Raw genomic sequence first — 20,920 nt, 5'->3', positions numbered from 1 at the left:
GACCATGTTTCTGCAGAAGGCACCAGTACTGTTTTGTTCCAGGAAACGGACACGAAAGGGATTAATATGATTTATAAGAACTTGCTCGCAACCTAGCAAAAATTAATATGTTGAAACAAAACTTCAGTTTCTACGATAAATGAAGATGAATGGAAGCGACATTATTTTACTTCTTATAATTATTTTTTTCCCGTTAATTGTACATATTTGAATACATGCACGATTTACCACATCAAATAGCGCGCAATAATACAATCCCATCTTTATAATTGGATAAAAGGCTTTAGAATCATTGTTCTTACCTTGATATATCACATTTTATACGTGAAATATCTAAAAAGAAAACTGAAGAAGAACAACAAAAAAGGCACGATGTTATTTTTTTCAATAACCTGGCTTGCGTCTGTATATTTAACTAACTGACGGAAAACCCTTCTATACGAGCGGGCGCTCGGTAGATAAAGGCCTCTCTGTGTTTTGCCAGCAAAGAGTCAGTCAGGTTTGATTAAAAAATATACATATACAACCATATCTTTCAACTCTTGTTTTTAAAGTCAGATCAAACCTTTGTAACAAGACAGTTATAAAATGCTTCATGCTTTACGTTCAAATATACCATGTTTTAGACAGTTTGTTTAAAAAAAATCAACTGCCATTCCATTATTCATTAAAACATCATCAAAACGCCGTATTGTATATATTTATTTATTAATTTATCTTTATTATTATTAATGCTAATTAAAAACGCCAGTTCTGGCAGTTAGATAAACACTTTATCATTTACTCATTACGAAAGCCAAGACATTTTCCATCAACTAACTTGTATATTTGCTTGTTACTAAGAACTATACAGTATATACGTATTTTCCTCAAAACAAAGTAAATATATACAATGTTCCTACATATTATTTGTATGTATCTTCTCGGACAACGTTGTGACGTTGTTTTTTTTTTAAATTTTATTTGGCGATATAAAACTTCACCCAGTAAGGAATATTTATCAGTTAGAGTATGATTTTCTTTATTGTTGTTCAGTGCATTCGGACTATTTTTCAATCACGTGGAATCTGTGCATGAATTATTGTTCGTAATGAAAGTTACGACCGATTTATCTTCCATTTGAGAACGTTTAATGCTTCTAACATCATTTGTATTGTAATTAAATACAAATATGTTAACTATGTTTTTATACAGCGTCCGTATCAAATGTAACGTTAAGTGTATCATTATTATTTTTTGTTGTTGATTTATGCATATGTTTACCGCACGCTTCAGAAACATGCCTTTCACTTTCGCAATTAATGCGTTTTTCCCATACATATACCACGGTGTAAACCAGTGTTTGAGGTATCCATAATTAATACAAATAATTAACCACATAAACAATTATTGAGTGCATTTTATTGTTCTTACAAGTTTGATTTATTTCTATTATAAATTAAACACATTGAAACCACGATGGAAAAGAATAGAAATCACATGTTGTTCTAGTCACAAACTTCTAAGATAAACTAGTAGTGTTGTTTGTTCACATCACGTATTAAAAATTGCATCATGTCATGTCAGGATACATAGATGTGTTGACGACTTTTAAAATTGGGCACGTGTTATCTATCACATGACAAAATTTCTGATTTACTGATAATGGGAGACCCTCACCCCGGAAAACTTTCGTGCATCTTTTGTTTTAACCACAACAAGCTAGGCAATCTCCGCACACTTGTTAATCCAAACAGCACTCAACCAATTGTAAAATTCTCATCTCCTGTAAATAAATAGAAAAAAACAACTATAATGGAATTAAGTTTTTAAGTTCAAACATATTTCAATGAGAAAATAAAAAACAATAGCGATCAGTGATCACATGTGTCGCCTCATTATGGCCAATTTCATGTTGGGACAAGTTTTGTGACAGACGGACAGACAGACGGACAGTGCACAACTTGACTTGGTACTGATCATTCCTGTAAAGTTTGGATAAAATTGCACCAGTAGTTTATGAGGAGTAGTCCGGACAAGCTTTTGTGTATCTGGCAACACACAGAAAAAACACCTTTTTATCAAAGGGCCATAACTCGGCCAAAATCATTCAACCGGAAATCTCGTGCAATATGCGCAAGGACTTGAGCTACAGATCAATCCTGTAAAGTTTAATTGAAATTGCTTTAGTTGTTAAGAGAAGTAGTCCGGACAAACTTTAAAAATAAAAATTATTAAAGGGCCATAACTCTAAGAAAAATCATTGAACAGGAAAATGCTGACAATATGCACGACTAGATTTAGTACTGATCATTCCTGTAAAGTTTGAATAAAATTGCACCAGTAGTTTATGAGGAGGAGTCCGGACAAGCTTTTGTGTATTTGGCAACACACAGAAAAAACAACACTTTTTTATCAAAGGGCCATAACTCGGCCAAAATCATTCAACCGGAAAACTCGTGCAATATGCGCAAGGACTTGAGCTACAGATCAATCCTGTAAAGTTTCATAGAAATTGCATTAGTGGTATAAGAGAAGTAGTCCGAACAAACTTTAAAAATAAAAATTATTAAAGGGCCATAACTCTGACAAAAATCATTGAACCGGACAATGCTGACAATATGCACAACTAGACTAGGTACTGATCATTTCTGTAAAGTTTAGATGAAATTGCACCAGTAGTTTATGAGGAGTAGTCCGGAAAGTTTTGTGACGGACGGACAGACGGACAGACAGACAGACGACGGAGAAGTGATCCCTATATGTCGCCACTACTCCGTAGAGGCGACACAAAAACGAAAATAAAAACCAACAACAATCATATATAACAAGATTATACACAAATATACGGGCTTATTGAAAAACGTCTGTTTTCTTTTAGAATATTGACTGACTCACAAAAGTAAGCTCAATATGATCATATAATATATGTATATGTATATGGTTTGTTGCACCGTTTACAACTTACACCGTATGTGAGATGTATTCGCTAATTTTTATTTGTTTGTTTGTTTCATTTTAAGCCTTTTCCCAACAGTATTTCAGTCATATAGGCGGGTAGTTTCTTAACCATCGTTCCTGGAGAGTTACACCAGTACTAGACTACCTTCCTCCGCGCTAAACTACCAAAGCATCTCCCGGGGATCGAACCCACGCCAGAGAGGTAACTGGATCAGAAGTCATCGACTCTAACCCCTCGACCACGGAGGCGGTTATTCGCTAATTGACAATGTATACAGCTTACGCCGTATGTGAAAAGTATTCGTATATTGACAACGTATACAGCTCCGACGTATGTGAAATTTATTCGTTATTTTTATGTTTTCTTTCATTTCATTCAACCGAACATAAATAATTTATCATTTAACTCCATAATTAATATCCTACAAGGATAAAATATAAATAAGAAAGACAATATAGCAGTGGCTACTACAGGTTCACTTTAATTTATCGAATAAATAAATATACATTCATACACATCGACGACACTTGAAAAAAAAAATCACTTTAAACTAGTGAGGAGTGTCTCTGCACTTAACAATAATAACATATGCTAATATAAAAGTCCCATGTCGTCGATCCGAACATTCCAAAAATTGTGGTTCCGTGTAATTCCAGTGCACTGTAAGGAATAATATGTCTTAATACACACAAATGTGTTACCTCAAAGTCAGAACCACAAAACTCACTCAAACTTAGCATCCATCCTTGCAACGTTATCAAAAGACAACAAAAAATGGTCTACTCTGAAAAAGACAAAACAAAGAAAATTTCCATATTAAATAAACATTAATCAATACCGTTGATTAACCTTAAAGTATACTTTTTTTTAACATTATTGTGACATTACAAAGTCCAGCATGACATATACAATCTTAAGTGTAATCTCAAAACGATGGCGGGGTGGGTGGGCGTCTGTGTGTAGTGAACCTATAGTACCTCGAATGGTCAAATACCCGTGTGCATACACCTTATATTTTTATATATTGACCAGTCTTTCGCATCGATACGCTTGGTGGACAGCTGAAATACAGCTGCGCTGTCCACAGTGACCGAAAAATCATATTATATTAAAGACCAATGATAAATAAATGTCAACGTATACAGCTTAAGCCGTACTTGAGCTGAATTCGTTAATAGACAACGTACAGCTTCACGTTGAATATGTACATCCACTTTCGGGGAACAATATTTTATGTACGTATATCGGTTACGTTTAGCGCCAAAATTAAAATTATCGTTATTTTTTATCATTACTCTTTCCTCTTTCTTCTTCAGGTTTAGTAAGAAGCATTCATCACTAGAAAAATATTCAGTATGATTTAAATATATAAGCTGTAAACGTTGTAACCATGACCTTTTACGCCTAACGGGTGAACCATGGTGTAGCAATGGTCTATAATATGATACTTTCAAATACTCGACTTTATGTTTAAATCATATAATATCGTCCAATTGTAAAATGTAAATACATAATGTTCTTATGATCTTACATTCACTCACTGTGTGTTCGTTAGGTGGCGTAGACTTTCAGCGAACTGGCTTAGACATCCGTGGGCATGGTAAGAAAGGACACATGTTTAAGTATTTCGTTCCTGTTTTTATGTATGATCCAGGTTTTTATTGAAGACCGAAATGGAAATGATTTTACATTCTTTAACATTTTTGCGGAACATAGATCTTATTTAGATTTAGACACCTTGGGGAATTTCCAACGAGAGCTGGATCAAAGACAGGGCCTTTTTGTTTATAACAAACGATTTCATTTAGCAGGGACCAATTAATTATTGTTGTATATGGATAGGACGTAGTATTTTTTTTATGAAATCCAGGAAAAAGTAGGCACGCTGTAAATTTTAAGACTAAATGTGTTATTCATTTGTTTAATAACACGATATCAGATAATTTATAAATGTGTTTTACAGAATAAACATATATTATTTACTATGACATTATTATATAGTATGTTTACACTACACCTTTAGTCTACAATCAACATTTGTATTTGTTTACAACTTGTGAATGATGTAAATACACGATCATATATAATTAATTATACGCCCATTACTTTTTACTATTCATAACTCGTATCATTTCGCTTAGGCCTTAATTATGCCAAATCGCATTTGTGTTATTTTTAACCCAATTTGATTGAAAAGCAAGGTAACGCTTTCAATTTTATGTAACTTTTCACAAAAATATTTTGGAAAAACGGGAGAGTGAATTATCTGACATTTGCACGACTTACATTAATCTTGCGCGATACCGCAGCATTCGTGTTTCTGTTTCATGCCTCCGTTATATAAAGAAATGTAATGTTATGTGGTGCTTTGTTTTTGAGAAATATATTCAGATTGTATACAAGAAATAAAAACAACGTCATGTTGGTTCTCGAAATCGTGAAAATTACTTGCTTTAGTTTTCCAAGGGTTAAAATATAAAAAAAAACGCATCGCTTTCAAAATAATGAAAGCTCGCCAGTGATTGGTAGTTTGAAAGATCACGAGAAGGTGACTGCCTTTGGGCGAATGTGTACCTTAATTTAAGTGCTGATTTAAATTAGATTGCGGCTTCTCCCTGACATACAATTTTAGAATCAGACTAGCTCAAAGAGTAAACAGTTTTTCGAAAGATGGCAAATAATAACTATGTTCCTGTATCTCTAACACGAAACTTTTAATATATTTAGTTTGGAAACCGGAATGTGATCTCACTGTATTTAAATTTAATCAACACAAGTGACTAGCTGAGCTATATCCGTGCAACATGAAGAGACATCAAACTGTAGACTGACCACGGTTTTCACCAAGATAACTTTGCCATCGATTGCAGACTTGTTGAGCTTTCCAGCAGATGATTTATTTTTCACTATATTCCGGAATACCCCGCACAATTGCTCTACTAGCTTAGCATTTAGGACGAACAAAAATTTTACATTGCAGCAGAGCATTGACTTTACTCTATATTTCAGACTGCCCCGATATATTACACTGCCTTCTAGCAGAACATTTATTTTATTCAATTGCTAAGAATGTCATGCTAGATTGCTCTGCTGGGTGAGCATTCACGGAAGATTTAACCGTTTATGGATACCCTTTTCCGTGCATTGCCCTTGTGCCAGTCCTTCATTGAATGCCACCATTCGTTGTTGATCTTGTTTTTCATGTTACATTAGATAAATAAGGTTCTATTTGGGTTAAATTTCATGGAAAAGAAAATAATTATTTAGCAATACATTGTATTTCAAAGCAATTCTACGCTGATGCATCATACAGAGTTTATTTTAATACCCTTACTGACACGGTATCTAACGTATACCGACTTTATTTTAATCGGGCGGATAAAATGTTACATTTTCTAATGAAAAATATGCCGACCTTAAAAAAAAACCGTCCCGAAAATAAGTAACTTTTCTCCTACCAAAATTTAAAAAAGGCCGCGGTTCATCATCGGACGTTTAAGGTATCAGTTTACATATTTCGAAATGCTCAACTAGTTGGCTCTGCCCTCTGAGCATCTAATAGAACATTGATTTTACAATATTGTTTTTTTTTTCGAATGCCCTGCTAGTTAACATTTTATTATTAATGAAGGATATTAAAAACACTGATAAAAACTAATATAAACTAAAAAATAATAATAAACAAGTTTTAAATACTTCGCATAAATATATTGTCCGATACTTATAAGCTTCTGAACCCAAAGTAAGTAGACATTGTTACCAGTCAGTTTAAATTAAATTACTCATTTGCTTAATATTTATCTATTTATCTAAAGAATATATTTTTATTATATTATTCATTTATTTTGATTAACTTTTTTTTAGTTTAAACATAGTTTAATTCAAACAACTGTTCTGTATATAAACAAAATATACCAATAATTAATGTATACAATGCAGGCGGATTGAGTCGTGACTTACTTAAAAAAACGTAGATATCCAATTTTACTACCTTATTTTTAAGTATAAGTCAAGATTGTCTGTTACATGTAGTTTTAATAATCTAAAGACTTGACATGATTAAAAATGAAGACAATCCCTCAAGGGGTAAAAGATTTATAGAACGGAGCTTAATTGCCTGATATCTGACTTTCAATGATAAACTTTACCATGAGCCGGCTCATATTCGGCAAAGGCTCTGTACATTTCCTTGTTGAAATAATCATTTGAACATTTTTTAAGAAAATCCTTCAACGGGTATAGGAGACGGTGGAGACAACCGACGGACGGACGGGAGAAAGTAATTCCAATATGCATGTAACTTCCTCCACATCATATGGCGTGGGTATAATGAAGTAAATATAGATATAATGAAAATATTTTAGTATACAATTATCTGGATATGCAAGACATGATAATGATGCAATCAATTAAGCCGACTGGAAATTTATAACAAACGTTTAAGTGTGGATATAATTATACATGTATATTATAAAATGCAACAACAGGGCCATGATGGCCTTAAAGTCGCTCACCTGTATATAGGCCCCCGGAGCAGGGCCAGTTTAAACCCCAGGGCTTTTATTTGAACAAACTTGGTAGACACCCATTAGAAGATGTTTCATGCTAAACATCTAAGGTCTAGCTGGTCAAGTTTTTTTTCTTTACACATATAGTTAAAAACAGTGACACACCTGGGGCAGGGCCAGTTTTGACCCAAGGGCTTTTATTTGAACAATATTTGTAGACAATAACTAGAATATGTTTCATGCTTAATATCTTAACTCTAGCTATTCGGGTTTTTTCAAAGAAGATTTTTAAGTTTTTGCTATACACATATAAGGAAAATCAATGTCATCGGGGTGGGGCCAATTTTGACCCCAGGGCTTTTATTTGCACAAACTTTGTAGACACTCACTAGAAGATGCTTCGTGCTTAATATCTAAACTCTAGCTATTTGAGTTTTTTCAAAGAAGATTTTTCAAGTTTTTGTTATACACATATAAGGAAAATGAATGACCCCCGGAGCGGAGCCAATTTTGACCCCAGGGCTTTTATTACAACAAACTTGGTAGACACTCACTAGAAGATGTTTCAAGCTTAGTATCTAAACTCTAGCTATTTGTTTTTTTTTCAAAGAAGATTTTTTAAGATTTTGCTATACACATATAAGAACAATCAATGACCCCCGGGTCAGGGCCAATTTTGACCCCAGCGCTCTTATTTGAACAAACTTGGTAGACATCCATTAGAACATGTTTCATGTTAAATATCTTAGCTCTAGCTCTTTGGGTTCTTTAAAAGAAGATTTTATAAGTTTTTACTATATGCATATAGGGAAAATCAATGACCCCCTGGGGCGGGGCCAATTTTGACCCCAGGGCTTTTATTTGAACGAACTTGGCAGACACCCATTAGAGCATGTTTCATGCTAAATATCTTAGCTCTAGGTCTTTGGGTTCTTTAAAAGAAGATTTTTAAGTTTTTACTATATGCATATAGGGAAAATCAATGACCCCCTGGGGCGGGGCCAATTTTGACCCCAGGGCTTTTATTTGAAAAATCTTGGTAGACACCCATTAGATGATGTTTCATGCTTAATATCTTAGCTCTAGGTCTTTGGGTTTTTTACAAGAAGATTTTTAAGTTTTTGCTATACACATATGAGGAAAATCAATGACCCCGTGGCAGGGCCAATTTTGACCCCAGGGCTCTTATTTGAACAAACTTGGTAGACACCCATTAGAGGATGTTTCATGCTAAATATCTTAGCTATAGGTCTTTTGGTTCTTTTAAAGAAGATTTTTTAAGTTTTTACTATATGCATATAGGGAAAATCAATGACCCCCCTGGGGCGGGGCCAATTTTGACCCCAGGGCTTTTATTTGAACAAACTTGGTAGACACCCATTAGAGGATGTTTCATGCTAAATATCTTAGCTCTAGGTCTTTGGGTTCTTAAAAAGAAGATTTTTTAAGTTTTTACTATATGCATATAGGGAAAATCAATGACCCCCTGGGGCGGGGCCAATTTTGACCCCAGAGCTTTTTTTTAACAAACTTGGTAGACACCTATTAGAGGATGTTTCAGGCTAAATATCTTAGCTCTAGGTCTTTGGGTTCTTTACAAGAAGATTTTTTAAGTTTTTACTATATGCATATAGGGAAAATCAATGAACCCCTGGGGCGGGGCCAATTTTGACCCCTGGGCTTTTATAAGACACCCATAAGAGGATGATTCATGCTTAATATCTTAGCTCTAGGTCTTTGGGTTCTTTACAAGAAGATTTTTAAGTTTTTGCTATACACATATAAGGAAAATCAATGACCCCTGGGGCGGGGCCAATTTTGACCCCAGGGTTCTTATTTGAACAAACTTGGTAGACATCCATTAGAACATGTTTCATTCTAAATATCTTAGCTCTAGCTCTTTGGGCTCTTTAAAAGAAGATTTTTTAAGTTTTTACTTTATGCATATAGGGAAAATCAATGACCCCCTGGGGCGGGGCCAATTTTGACCCAAGGGCTTTTATTTGAACAAACTTGGTAGACACCCAGCAGAGGATGTTTCATAATAAACATCTTAGCTATAGGTCTTTGGGTTCTTTTAAAGAAGTTTTTTTAAGGTTTTACTATATGCATATAGGGAAAATCAATGACCCCGGGGCGGGGCCAATTTTGACCCCAGGGCTTTTATTTGAACAAACTTGGTAGACACTTACTAGAAGATGTTTCATGCCAAATATCTAAGCTCTAGCTCTTTTGATTTTTTAGAAGAAGATATTTAAAGTTTTTCTTTTGGTTGCCATGGCAACCAGAGTTCTGCATGGAATTAAATTCTTTGAACAATTTTTAAAGGTGACCACCAAAGGAACATTCATGCGAAGTTTGGATGAAATTTGCTTAGTGGTTTATGAGGAGATGTCATTTAAAGTAAAAGTTTACGGAAGACGGACGGACGCCGGACGGACGGACGCCGGACGAAAAGCAATCACAAAAGCTCACCTCATTTATGGACAAAAATTGCCAAAAACATTGCAAACACAGTTATATACCTCGACAGAGTCAGGAACTTTTGTCAAAGTTGAATTATGGTCTAACTCGAAACATTCATCTGACACATTGATGACTCTGGATCGCTTTTACATGCTCTAAGTATATCTGAAAAAAAGGGACTTTTCATTCGAGCCGAACGAAATATTTTACATTGCTGTAAACACAACTTTTTTGATAATCATATGATTACTTTGTGTTTTTTTCTTTCTTTACTGAACTTAAGTAAATAATAGCCTTATTAAAGTAAATAAAACGGTTAAAATATAAGCATTCTACGGTTCACGAAAGAACATGTATAAATAAGAGTTTATAAAAAAATTGCAAGCTCAGCGTTTTACGTTTTTAAAATTATTTACTTTTAAAAATAGCAATTTAAAAAAAATCTTATGGCCATAATCGTACACCGTACGCTGTTTTTGTTATCTCCCTTTGTTGCTCTTCAAGCGGAAATTCGCACGCGCGAGAAATTCGAAAGTGTAAAACAGTCAAAGTTTTCACAGCTTTTTTGCCTCTGGAGACAGAAAAAGGTAAAGTATTGATGGTTTTAAAAGATAATACAATGCAGAACATGAATTCCATATAATCTCCCTTGAAAATGTATTTTTTCCAATCATTTAGAACTCAAAGCATGTTGATGACCTTCATACGATATGTCTCACGGGGCTGTAGGCAGATATTTAAGATTTCTGGTGTATTTCTATCTCTTTTAGTTTAATGCTTATATTATATTCTTTTAAACTAAGAATAATCACGCAAAGAATGATTTTGGCAAAAGAAATATTGTTCTTGTTAGCAAACATCGTTATTTTTTAACTACGGAAAAGGATAAGTGTCAAAAGTAGGTTTAAATCAATTAAATTATTACACTTTCTGGCATTTTACAAGGAACGTTTACACTTCTCAGTAAACTTCATCAACATTTTCAACAATTGACTAATGTTGATGAAGTTTCTTCGCATTTTAGAGTGAAGAACAAAATTGAATATACATTTTTGAACTTTTATTTTACAGATACTGTATAATATGGGCTGAATCTCTGTACATAGAGCTGCTTTCTGTTCTGAAAAGATACAGATATGCAAGAATCAACTATAAATGGAATATAATGAATAGTACGTAGATATATTATTTAACACTGTGTGTCAAATATTAACTTTAGTTTATTCATATGCTTCATTTTGCTATAGCTACAAACCACAGGCACGAGTATTTGAACTGGGAAGAAAATATGACTACATTGAAAACAAAACCCCTCTGTGTTCATCTTAAATGTGTCAAAAACTAAAAAAGAGAGTGAAATATGAGCCCCCGTTAAAATATACTATAAGTTAAGAGAAGGCCGAAAACTTCAGATTCGAGTCTACGAGCAAGAGGTTCATTTCCAGGGACATTGTAAAACAATTGTCCAGATAATTAAAAGAAAATTTAATCACTATTTCACGTTTGTATTACCTTCCTAATGACACCAACCCCGAGTCTCTGGCCCTTCCCATATCAGCAAACGAGCGCATTCGTTCTAAAACTCCCAGGTAGACAAACAAGTGGCACAACGGTTCGGTATGTAAACATAGACTTATACATGTTTGATAGCCGAGTACTGGTCAAAATCACTTGAATTTACTAAATAATATTACTTATTACATAAAATGGGACCACTCTCAACCGTCAGTAGGATCTGATACACGGAAAATTCGAGTTTCAAACCTCTCAACAGTCTTTCGATTCCTTTCTACGCCATTAATTATTGTAATTCAGCAGTTCGGTATTTTATCAGGAGCCCTTTGATTGGCCAATAGTTACGAAACCACATCGTTTCGCACACGGATGTCTAATGGCGTAGAAGGGAATCCAAAGACCGAGTAGATTTTTGAAACTCAAATTTCGCTTGTATCAGATGCTACTGACGGTTGTGGGTGGTACCATTGAATGAATTTAGTAAATTCAAGTATTTTGACCACTACTGGGCTGAAAAAACCTGTATTAGTTCATCGATTAAATTATGATGGAGAAATAAGTTGAAACAATATCTCGGGTGAACTCTACGTACACCTTTTTACTTTCTTTTTCGATATTTTGAGGGGCTATTTCCGGTGAACACTGTACAACAGTGAACATGGTAGACATCATTATTGGCAATTAACAATGTCTGTCTAGTATAATTCAAATATGATTCAGACTTTTTTCTTGAACACATAATTTTTCTATAATTAACCAAAAAGATTCATTAATTGTATAATTTGTCATAATGTTGTATTCTCTAGTGTTTCATATGTTTTGTCGTCATATATATACATACTATTCATAAATTGTCTGTAATTTGATCTGTTTAACATTTAAATAGATTAAAATTGTTCATGTAATTCTAATCTTGATAATGCAGATGTGTGTATATATGTAAAGTTTGGTATATGAATATCATAAAATATTTTTCCAATATTTTCGGCATGTCTCATTTATGATAATTAGCCCATTGTTATTGCCATTTGAACTATATGTGTATGTTAACATTGCTAAGATATAAGATGTAAAAAATAATAAATACATTGATAACGATGATGATATTTTATTGTTCATTTGATTACATTGAATGCAATACATTGACAACGATGATGATATTTTATTGTTCATTTGATTACATTGAATGCAAATGCAAAGTAAAAAGTATTTTTTCCTTAAATTTGCTGTATCAACATAAAAAATAGTGGATGGTGTACATTATTTACCGCGTCAACAATGAACAAATGGTTAAACAGCATGAAAAATACCGAAGATAGATTTATCACACATTATATTAGCGAGTTCAAACAAGCAGTGAAGAATTAAAGCCATTAACAGTAATACTTGAACCTATAGGTGTTGTATAAGGCTTTTTTACATTATTATTTCTCTTGAAAATCAGGATTTGGAACCTTAAATCAATGTCATTTTTCAAAAAAAGGTACATGTGATTTTTTGCACATCATCTTTCTAATGATATAGATACATGCTACATAAGTTTTGTTTCTGTTGCGGATTGTTTAACCCTTAACACAGTTTTTTCGTAGCTTGATCAGCCTATAATGTAAGTAGACCTTGCTAATATCTTGCTCAATTTCATCGATTTGCTCATGTAACGTACCTTAGTTATACACTCTGATACGTCCGGTTCGTCCACTGTTAACATTGTGTGTAAAGTATTATTACATACCAGTGGTAATAACGCACTGGAAAAAGTAAGGAAGCAAGTGAGAACCAACAAAGTAACTCATCATTCTTATGTGTCAAGATTTTATTTTCAAAACACCAGAGGGTCATAGACCCATGTGGCTGACATTTACATACGATATATGGCCACAGCAATTTAACATATAATAATCATTATTACATATTCAAACATGTATATATTCACAAATACATAAAAGTACATATACATAAGCATATACTTGCATATACATCATCTACACACAGGTATAAACATATATTTTCGCTGCTTTTTGCAAACTGATTTTTAAATACATTGATATGAATTATAAACCCTCAAACATTTTTTTATAACATAACAGACAGAATATACTTAAGCATTCAGTTTCAGTTTTAACATTCAATACACTTGTCTATGCATATACAACATAGTACAGTAAAGTAAGTAGTAGTAAGAAAAATGATTCCAAATCTAGTCACAACTTGCTCGAAAACGAAAGTGTAAAGTTGGTTACCAATGGATTTTATTTCATAAAGTTATAAATTTTAAATCGTAAATACAAAATGTCAATTGGACATAAAATAAATATGTAATAGAAAGAGCATCAAAACACGAGTCTATCTGATTTATACTAGGGGGTGTAGCCCCGGAGTATGAACAGATTGCCGAGTGTTTTGATGTTCTGTCTCTTTTGTATCATAGTCAAACATAAAAACAAGTTCCATATTGTCACAATATGAAACCCCGGTGAAAAGTTTCCAACGAACGAGCATCTAAATATGACATTTCTGTCGCTTTCCCTTTCTCTGCTGTCACAATAAGTAAACCCCAGCAAAATGAGCCAATCAATGGGCATGCCTTGGAGTGCGGGTAACTTATACCTTTCAACAGAAAGGCCCTCAAACTTTGATACAAGAATTCCTATTCCATTTCAAGTCGCAACTTAATTGACATATGGATTTACCATGATTGTACATAATGATATTACATTTTACAAAGCTACATGATAAACAAGTAATAAACAAGTAAAGCATATAAGAGTCATACTCAACAAAATTAATACGGAAAGATAAGTTTAAGAATAGTTGTTTCTGTAAAGTTTTTTTGTTCTTAATGTAAATGCTTTTCTACATAATTTTATTATGTACTGAAATTTCTTATGACACGCTTAGATTCTGTAGTAATTAAATCAACAAATTTATGCATATTTGTCGTCTGTAATAATTAGTTGGTACAAACTACTTTCTCAAATCGTTATATAAAACAGATTCTAAAACAGAATGATATTTGTTCTCCAATTTATCGCAAAAAGTACATTACCGTTCATTTATTGGCTAACAGGTCTAGTCCATCGGCCACTTTCAATAAAATGATCAGCGTAATGGAGATAAACAAACACGGAACTTCTAAACGCTTACCAAATCAAGATTTGGTTGATATCTACGGAATCCTATTTCGTCCACAATATTTCGCTAGTTAACACGCGATAATTATCGCATCTAAAGGGCGAAATATAGTATTAAATATCGCATGTCTTAAATTTCGCTAGTCTCTCACGCGATAATTATCGCCCTTTCTATAGACCAGAGACACTTATACTAGCGAAATTTAACAATTTCGCCTCGATAATTATCGTCTTAATTTTCGTATGTTGTGTGTTCATCAGGCGATAAATATCGCGTTGAAGGGCGCTAATTATCGTATGAGAGACTAGAGAAATTTAATACATGCGAAACTTAGTACTAAATTTCGCCCTTTATAGGACGCTAAATATCGCGTCTGAACTTAATTCTTCTCGTGTTTTTAGTCCTAGGATATCCTGAACGGGACTCTCTATGGTCTATCAATCGCTAGGTACAAGGACACTAAATTTGTATGTGTATTTTCTTCCTCGGTATGTTTAAAAATATTGTAGAAGCCAAATGGACCAAAATCTTAAAAAAAACATTATAGATAGTAAGTAGCCATAGCGACAAATAGCCTCGTGTGAATTTTTGAATGGTTGTCGAGGCAGACTTATCATTGGCTAACATCTTGGACTATATTAATTAATGTCACCATATTAATATAAACTTTGAGTTTTAAATGTATGCAAAATGGACTGTACATTGTCTGTCGACATAGTATGGTTTCGTGTAAAAACTGAGATGACAGTATATTGCCTCTTGCAGGTAGCCACGTTTGGCCTCATGAAAATTCCAAAAATGATTAAAGGCCGAGCTTGTTTATTTGTCCCGTACAGGGGTACATATACCTCATTTGGAAAATACCAGATATTTACCCCCTTAGCATCAATGGACTGTGCATTGTTTCTATTACTTAGCCACGTACGGCCCGGTGTAAAAACTTAAATGTCGACAGAAAAGGACTGTCAATTCGATTTTTTTAATGTCTACAAGGCAGTCTGAAGGACAGCTAAATCCCCTTCCGCAGTGAACATGCATATGTACTTCTTGTCCTTTTACCAAACATGACGTTGAAGTTGTGTCATGCATATCATAAGCACATAGTCTCACGATGGTGATTATTTGTGCCAAAGTATTTAAAATCTTCCATAAAGTTAAAAAGTTATGGACAACATATAACATTGACCCTGGGGCATTTAAAAGTTATGGAGGGGACATTAAATGCAGACTTTTTATAAATTTGACCTTTAAGTGTGACCTTGACCTTGGGGTAAAGCAACTCAATTAGTGCGCTCTGCATATGTTCTTATAATGGTGATCAATTGTATTTAGTCATTTTTTTAAATTTCAGTGGTGAGAAAGTTATGGAGCAGACTTTTTAAATTTTAGCTTAAAGTGTTACCTTGACCTTTTGGATAGCAATCCAATCATTGCGCTCTGCACGTCGTCCCATTATGGTCACTTGTGCCAAAATATTTCAAAAAAATTTCAGCGGTTTAAAAGTTATGGAGAGGTCACAAAATCTAGACTTTTTTATTATGAAATGAAGGCTTTTTAACGTTTGACATTTAAGTGTGACCTTGACCTTGTGGGTAGCAACCCAATTCTTGCGCTCTGCACATCGTCCCATTTAGGTTATCACTTGTGCCAAGTTCTTTTAAAAACTTGTCAGCGGTTTAAAAATTATGGAGCGGACACAAAATGTAGACTTTTTATTATGAAATGAAGGCTTTGTAACGTTTGACCTTTAGGTGTGACCTTGCCCTTGGGGGTAGCAACCTAATTCTTGTGCTCTGCACATCGTCTCATTATGGTGATCACTTGTGCCAAGTTATTTCAAAAACTTTTCAGCGGTTTAAGTTATGGAACTGACAGACGGACAGACAGACGGAGGCCATTCCTATAATCCCCTTTCCGCTAAGGGGATAAATAAATCATGCAAATATACCTAAAACATAAATATAAGCAGCAGGTGTCAATGTCTAACACTAAGCTGTTGTTATAATATTGACACATTTCATAGAAGTGATGACAAAAAAAAGGTCAGGACAAAAATCATGCAATTTGCATTTATACAAAAGACACTGAACAGAAGAAGTCATTTAAACAGGTGTAAAAGTGAAGGACAGTACGGGCGCTTTGGTGACAATTTAATATGTTCTATAAAAAAATAACTCATACGCAGGAGATAAAAAAAGCGTAATTAGGAGTTTATAAGTTACATAGGACTTTCTCTTCCAAAACTGCAATGCCGATGATCTATTATCCATAATGAAGGATCTGTTGGTCATTTGAGGAAAAGTCAAGTTTCCTTGTAGGAATTTACTACGGCCAGAACTTAGATATTTGACAGTTTTGCCTTTTGAACCTTTAAATCACGCCAAATACTTTTATAATTTGCATTGAAGAATAATGACCTCTTCTTACCTTAAAGGTCCATTATGCGTTAGAAATGCTTTTATTTTTATCTCAAAATATTTTTTATTGTTGGTATTCTTTTATATATTCCAACAAGCAACAAGCTACTTACTGGCCAATTACCATAACTGTTTTAACCTTCTAATGCTTTTCGGCAATTAGTAAATTTCTAGTGATTTAGTATTTTGTATGGAAGTAAAAAAAATCGTATGGAAGTCAAGACCGCCTCCGTGGTCGAGGGGTTAGAGTCGATGACTTCTAATCCAGTTACCTCTCTGGCGAGGGTTTAATCCCCGGGAAATGCTTTGGTAGTTTAGCGCGGAGGAAGGTAGTCTAGTACTGGTGTAACTCTCCAGGACGATGGTTAGGAAACTACCCGCCTATATGACTGAAATACTGTTGGAAAAAGGCGTAAAATGAAACAAACAAACAAACAAAGTATGGAAGTCAAAATGCTACTTTGCTTACATTTTGCTACTTTATAACGTTAACTTTTACATTTAGTCCTATTTCCTTTAGGTAGCAAGCATTTAACATTCTCTAAAACCATTACTTAAATATTATAAAATGTTACAATGACATTTCTAAAGAAGTAAATATTTGTTCATTTCTGAGGCATAATCATGCCTTTAACAAGTTTCATTGAAGGTTCCTTTTATCTTCTCGTACGTCAGAAGAAATCAAGGTCCTGCAATAGCTAACTAACTACAGAAGTTAGACTCAAGGAACTTAATTTGTTGATAGAGAACATACTGAGGTGTATAATGCACATTATTTGATTTCTTTTTTCACTGTTGTTTCTATGGTAACATATTTATTTAAATAAAAACTGAATAAATCTGGATCCTACCATAATTCACAGTGTATCTAACATATAGGTTGATATTAGTTATGTGGATAATTAAATATATGGAGATTATGAACGCAATTTAAATTTTCCGAACCTGAACATTTGTCAAAATATTCAGTGCACACTGTATTAACAAATGTGAAAACATTTATTGACTGGTACCCCAGCAATCCCATACTCCATGGATAAGCCGAGGTATCTACCAACCAAATATTCAAGACCTCGGCTGCCTGAACAGAACTGTTTTGGATTTTTATCAGTCTTGTAACCTTGACCCACAATGACCACTTCTCTACCCAAAGTTATAGCAACAGCCAAGATAACTAGTCAATGAATAAGTCCCGTATAAGTAAATCTTTAGCACTGGTGACCTTTGTTCTAGCATCTTAAGTTGTATGATCAACACAAGTATCTACTAACATCAGTAAATTATAACAAGAGCCATCGCCGGGCGGAGGCAACGCTCGACTTTTTACTTTTTCTAAAAGCAAACAAAGAAATGTTTGAACAAATCTAAACGTTTCCTTTTCACAAATTTAATCGGTCTGTCTTGTTTCTTTTGTCTATATAATTTGCATATATAGATATACTCATTGATATATATATACATACAATATATGATATATGACATGATATATGATACATGACAGGATATATGACATGATATATAATATATGATATGATATATGGCATGATATCTGATATATGACATGATATAGAGTATGATATATGACATGATATATGATATGATACATGGCATGATATATGATTTGATATGTGGCATGATATATGACATGATATTTCATTTGTGGCATGATATCTGATTTATGGTATGATGTATGGCATAACATATGATATATGACATGATATAGGATATGACATGATACAGATTTATTATATGATATATCATATGTGGCATGATATCTGATATGATATATCATATGTGGCATGATATCTGATATATGATATGATATGACATGCTTTTTGACATGATATATGATATGGCATGATATATGACATGATACGATATATGATATGATATATATGACATGATATATGATACATGACACATGAATATATACACACGCCAATAAATATGTTTGGTCATTTAATGCACAAATCTGAGAAAATTCAGTAATTTAACCTTCAAGGACAAGGTCATTAAAGAGCCCAAGGCAAATCGGGTTTGATAAACAACAAGGTCTTGCCCTTTAGATTGTTCTGTTATAATATGAAGTTGATCCCTTCAATAATAGCAAAGTTACAGCCAGTTACAGCCAAAACAATGAAAATTTCAATAATTTGACCTTCAAAGACAAGGTCATTAATGAGTGAAGGTCAAGGTCTGTTTGATTATTTTTAAGGGTTATCCTTGACGATTATTATGTTTAAGTTTGAAGACAATCCATTAAAAATAACAAAGTTACAGCCAATAATAGCCAAAAAAAATGAAAATTTAAATAGTTTGACCTTCAAAGTCAAGGTCATTTATAAGTGAAGGTCAAGGTCTGTCTAGTTATTTTTAAGGGATATCCTTGAAAATTATTATGCTTAAGTTTGAAGACAATCCATTCAAAAATAACAAAGTTACAGCCAATAATAGCAAGAACAACCAAAATTTGGACTTTTGACCTTGAAGGTCAAGGTCATTTATGGATAAAGGTCAAGGTTAGTGTGGTCTACTGAAAGGTATTGTCCCAAGAATTGTTGTGGCCAAGTGAGAAGACAATACACCAAAAACTAAAAAAGTTATGATCCGGGTACAAGTTTGCGGACGGCAACGGCATAGCCGCCGCGACTTTAACAATACCTTTACTTTTTTCAAAGAAAGTCGAGCTAAAAAAGAGCTGAATGAACAGCAGTGTAAAAATCTATCAAGCATCAATGACCTTGACAAAAGTGTTCAAAGTAAGCTTAAGTCTACAAAACATGAAAGAAATCGGTCAATAAATAAAGGCTATATATCATGAATAAAAGTGTAATGGGCCGGTATTACAAAGGGAAATAATTTAAAAAGTAATGAAAAGTTACAGTTCTTTGACACTGCTCTTTCTCTTACTGGTCTCTACAAATGTGTGATGTTTCAGCGAGATATCTTTACTTGGGACAAGTATTATTTAACATTTTCAAGTATCAAAAGACTACCAATTTGCAAATTTTAAATAAAAATTCCTCAAAATACTTTTCAAGTTATTTTCAAGGCGAGAGTGACACACCGACAAAGTGTTGACCTGCATAAAAATTATGCCAACTTAACATACTTGTTCGGCCAAAGACACAGGGACAGATACGTTGTATTACTATATTATGACTGAAAGCAATTACATATCGTCACATACATTTTAATGATACAAACTACATCATTCAAATATATATAAAACCATACTTTTAGCCATAAAAAATAAATTACTCATTTATTACAAATTTGTCAATTTTAAACATGGATAATGAAATGACCACCATTCACGCCGTAATATTCTTCTCAGTCAATGAAAGTGCTTCCAACTTCAGATTTTGCAAATATTACGTATTTGTCCTGGACAGCTATAGAAATGTAGTTAGTAATGAGGGCAGCCATTGTTATCTTGGCCAAACCTATTTTTATATGAGAAATTTATCATTATGTACCACATGTAATTAAGTCTAGAATAATGTTTTGTCTTGTTATTTATCTGAATGATGAATACCAATAATTTTGGTGAAGTGTAAGTATGTTGACCTAGTATCAGTTTTAATTATTTGTCAAAAACAATATCACTAACTGATAAGTATACCTGTTTGACCGTCATATTGTTAAAAAGCATAAAGTATGAAAGTTAGAGTAAATATGTTAGATTGGTGAAATACACTAAGCCATCAACTAATAAGAGACTTGAATTATTTGTGTATATTTGTCAAGGCTTTTGACTTGTGGCATTTCTAGAAGGTACTATCGCTTTCTTATACAATTTTTTGAATTGCATATGAGGCAACAAATACATTCTTCAGCATTAATGCAGAATTACATACTTTAGATGTTTGATGCTAATTAACAAAGAAATCAGACCGTCTTGAATAGAAAAGTAAAAGCAATTTGTACTTAATGCGAAA

This window comes from Ruditapes philippinarum, unplaced genomic scaffold (assembly GCF_026571515.1).
Source record: "Ruditapes philippinarum isolate M1 unplaced genomic scaffold, ASM2657151v2 ctg4779_1_1_1_1, whole genome shotgun sequence".
In the NCBI taxonomy this organism is placed as follows: domain Eukaryota; kingdom Metazoa; phylum Mollusca; class Bivalvia; order Venerida; family Veneridae; genus Ruditapes; species Ruditapes philippinarum.
The sequence above is the reverse complement of the archived record's forward strand: the minus strand, read 5'-3'. Positions refer to the sequence as shown.